Below are 4,565 nucleotides of genomic sequence, written 5' to 3'. Positions count from 1 at the left end.
ATTTTAAACTCTGCCTGGCTTCCTTAGTTACTTGGTATATTATAATGTTGCTCTGATTACTAGTCAGGACAAAGAAGTGCTCAAAGGCACTAAAATATGCACCTTGGAGGGAAATGCATGGACATTAAGATTTCTTGGGAGTTGGCCAAGGCATTTTTACATCCATAAGGACCGTCAACTTAAACTTAGTCCATCACAGTTGTTAAAAAATGAAAGGAGTGGAACTCTTGCTTACGACTGGGTTTGGCAGAAACACATCTGTATACTCTGCCCCCGTAATCACACAGGCCTTTAATTAGGGACAATGAGTGTGCCCACAGAGCAGCACTAATGAAAAATTTATAAAGAATCTATGATAGAGCTTCACAATCCAGCTTCACTAGGTTGTAAACACTCTTCTTACCCAAGCATTACTTTGTGTATCTGTAAAACATCTGAAAAATACTTTTCTTTGACTTACCAGGCTGTAGGGAATGAGTCATTTTATGTACAAGTATCTATAGTAGAACTTGGTAATTTCTTGCATTAACTGAACAATGTTACAACTGGAACTTAAAAGAAGGTTGCCAATTTTCACTTTTTGAGGCTCTGTGAGGTACTGGATGCTCTAGATCAGTTTGTCTTTTGAAGCTTCTCTCTTTGGCATTCTCCCTCTGTCCATTTAGTAATTTGCCTGGAGGTGAAGACGTAGCCCATAACTGATATTCATCTGGGGATCCTTTTAGCCAAGTTGGCCTCATTTGTTTCTGATTCACCTCTTTCTGAAGCTGCAATGCTAATAACCTATCCTGTTCATCTTGTTTAATGTCTCTCAAAAAACAGACGTTCCAAATCTATCAGTTTTGGGGTGAAGTGGACTTGTTTACTCTTGGTCTGAGGAAGCTTTGAGGAACATTTTTCTTCTTTTTGTGGAACAGCATGCATTGCTGACTGCTTCAGACAAAGATTCCTGTTTTTTGCTCTGGAGATAACCTTATTGGTCAGTAGGTGAGACTCCCCATTTTCTGTCACAACTGTGTTATTTTTCAGTGTCTGTGTCACATCTGACACTGTACATCCACTCTCTGTTTCACCATAAGGCTTAACTGCAGCTTCTCCAGAAGAGGAAACTCCAGCTTTAGGTTCTTCATGACTGATGACACATGACTGTCTTTCATGACTGCTTTGTTTGGTTTTCACTTTTCCTTCAAGGTACCATTCTCCACCACTGGCACATAACTGAGGTCTAGGTGACTCCACTGAAGCTTCTGCATCTCGCTTTTGAACTTCAAGGCATATTTGAGGAGAAAGTGCTGGCACATCTTCCTCAATTTCTGTGTCTTGCCATGTAGGTTTCTTCCTATCACTGCTGTCAGTTTCCTTGGACCTGGAAGTTTCCCTGTCTTCTTCTACAACTTCAGACTGTGACGCTGACTCAAGTTGAGAATTCGGTGACAAATACTTCTGAATGTCGCCAGTGTTTTTCTGTTTGCTCTTCCTTTTCCTTTGTGACTCGGTTGTGACGGGATTAGATTTTCTGGAATCCGAGCAGAAAGCCGAGACACTTTCCTCACAGACATTGCTCATATTAAGGCTTAGCCTTCTTGCCAGCGCTTCATCACTTTTCAGTTGTTCTTCCATCTCTCTGTGCCTTTTTTCTGCCTGTCTCTTTTCCTCTCTTCCTCCTCTGCCAGTAATCTCCGTATGTATTCTTCACTGGCTTTGTTTTCTTCCTCCTGAATGGCTTGTCGCTCTGCCTCCACCTTGCTTCTCTCCTCTTCATATTCTCTTCTTAATTCCCCAGGTTGACTTAATAGATGAACTGGCTGAGAGTCATCAACGATTTCCTCTGATTGTTGCTCAGAGACTCTAAGCCGGCATTCCTCTGGATAGTGTTTTTGAATCATCTCCCACAGTTCCATATTGACAATTTCTTCGGGTGTGCTACCCAGTCCACGAAGAGACCCGGTGGCGACAGAAAGGACAGCACAAATTTGCCTTCTCCACAGTCGATTTGAAGCATGCTTTACAGAGCGTTGGTTGCAAGGCAGTGTCACAGGCTCAATGAGGATTTCCACACAGATGTGGCACGGGCATCCCAACAAGGAAGGGACAGTGTCTTTGGGTACAGCCATTTTAATATGCTAATAAGGTGTATTCAACATCAATACCAGAATTCCAGGATTGGGAGCACCGGAATGTCTTTAAGTAAAAAGGTTCTGTGGGCCAGGTAAACAGTACGACCCCAGAAGGCGGTGTATTTGTCCGTGGTAAAGACAAGCATCCCAAAAGGAAGCAAACGAACGTTGACTGCCCCCAGGCACTGACAACCGTTGCAGTACGGCAGTGGTGGGCACAGGGCTCTAGTGAGGCAGAAGGCAGGCGCCAAGTTCCATTCCTCCCTGTTCCCAGGTGAGGCTTCTCCCTTAGTTCTGAGAAGCTAAGCCTGAGATCGCTGAGGTGCACAGGCCCCAGGCCACCACTCCATGAAGACCAGTGCTTCTTCCGGGATGCCGCCCCAGCAGAGGGACTTCCGTTTGACCTTTGCTGTGGGGTCGCGCCTGCGCACTTCTCAGAGCTTGGAGCCGACCCTCCTCTCTCTTGTGCAGTGCAAGTCCCTCAGGGATGGATGTCTGACTCTTTGCGACCCCGTGGACTATACAATCCATGGAATTCTCCAGGCCAGAATACTGGAGTGGGTAGCCTTTCCCTTCTCCAGGGGATCTTCCCAACCCAGGGATCGAACCCAGGTCTCCCGCATTGCAGGTGGGTTCTTCACGAACGGAGCTATCAGGGAAGCCTAATCTTGGGGGCGGTGCTGTAGCAATCTCAGAAGGGCTAGTGAGGTCACAACGCTCTCCCTCTCTCCTTTTTCTTATAGGACACCAATCATTAGATGTAGAGTCTATACTAAATACAGGATGGGTTCATGTCAATTGCCTGATTTCATGTAGTATCATGCCACAGACCTTATTCCCCAAAATGGTCTCATCACAGGTTCAGGGATTGCAGTTTGGACATGTTTTTCATATGTCAACCCATTATAGTGATACCAGGGTTGGAAAACTAAAATGAGATCTTACCTTTTGTAGATCAGTATACCAACACATGCCTACATGCATGAATATATAAGTGCCTGCATAAGAAAGAATATAACGCATTCTTGAACAATGAAATGCAGATAAAAACATTCAGCAGGTGTTTGGGGGTTGTATGTTTTGGGGAAAGGTTGCTTTTCTGCTCTTTATTATATTATTTATTTTTTACCTAGAAGAGATGTCTATTGTTCTTGCAAGTGTTAAAAACATAAAATGGCAGGGAAGCAAGTACATTCTTACTACATCCCCAGAAAAGCCTTTAGAACGGTAATATTTTTCAGGGACAGGAAGCGAGATGAGAGGTTGAGGAAGACCCTTCCTCCATATAACAAGAAAATTCCCCTCCAATAACAACCAAAATGATGAATATCAGTGCTTTAAATTTCTTATTAAATTGGAAGAAAATATTGGACCTCAGTTTGACATTTTAAATTTTTAAATGGAGGATAATTGCATTACAATGTTGTGCTGGTTTCTGCCATAGAACATTACAAATCAGTTGTAACTATGTATATGTATCCTCGCCCTCTCCCCTCCCCTCCCCCCATCCTGCCCCTTTAGTTTATACAAAGCTCGAGTCTAGGTTCCCTGTGTTATATAGCAACTTCTCACTAGCTGTCTCTTCTACACATGGTAGAGCGTGTGTGTGTGTGTGTGTGTGTGTGTGTGTGTGTGTGTGTATAGTGCTACTTTTTCAATTCATCTCACCCTCTCATTCCCCTGCTATGTCCTCAAGTCTGTTCTCTGTTCTGTTTCTCCATTCCTTCCCTGCAAATATGTTCATTAGTATCATTTGTCTAGATTTCATATATATGCTTTAATATACTATATTTGGTTTTCTGTGACTTAACATCACTCTGTATAACAGTCTCTAGGTTCATCTACCTCATTAAGACTGACTCAAATTCGTTCCTTTTTATGGCTGAGTAATATTCCATGTATATATGTACCACTACTTCTTTGTCTATTCATCCATTGATGGATATGTAGGTTGCCCCTGTGTCCTGGCTATTGTAAATAGTGCTGCAGTAAAGATTAGGGTACATGTTTCTTTTTGAGTTGTGGGTTTCTCAGGGTATATGCCCAATCGTGGAATTGCTGGATCATATGATAGTTTTGTTCTTAGTTTTTTTCAGGAGTCTCCATACTGCTCCCCATAGTGGCTGTATCAATTTACATTCCCACCAACAGTGTGCAAGAGGGTTCCCTTTTCTCCACGTCTTCTTCAGCATTTATTGTTTATAGATTTTTTGATGATAGCCATTCTGACTGGTATGAAGTGGTACTTCACTGTAGTTTTGAATTGAATTTCTCTAATAATGAGTAATGTTGAGCATCTTTTCATGTGTTTATTGGCCATCTGCATGTCTTTGGAGAAGTTTCAGTCTTCTGCCTATTTTTTTGATTGGGTTGTTTGTATTTCTGATATTGAGCTGACTGAGATGCTTATATATTTTGGAGATTCATCCTTTGTCGGTTTTTTGTTTG

At 42.5% G+C, this 4,565-nt stretch overlaps 1 pseudogene; it reads right to left on the bottom strand.

Annotated features, from left to right (window-relative positions):
* Positions 1-410: 410 nt before the first annotated feature.
* On the bottom strand, positions 411-2,114 carry LOC122690889 (annotated as a pseudogene).
* Between the last annotated feature and the right edge of the window lie 2,451 nt (positions 2,115-4,565).

This window comes from Cervus elaphus, chromosome X (assembly GCF_910594005.1).
Source record: "Cervus elaphus chromosome X, mCerEla1.1, whole genome shotgun sequence".
Classification (NCBI taxonomy): domain Eukaryota; kingdom Metazoa; phylum Chordata; class Mammalia; order Artiodactyla; family Cervidae; genus Cervus; species Cervus elaphus.
The sequence above is the reverse complement of the archived record's forward strand: the minus strand, read 5'-3'. Positions and strand labels throughout refer to the sequence as shown.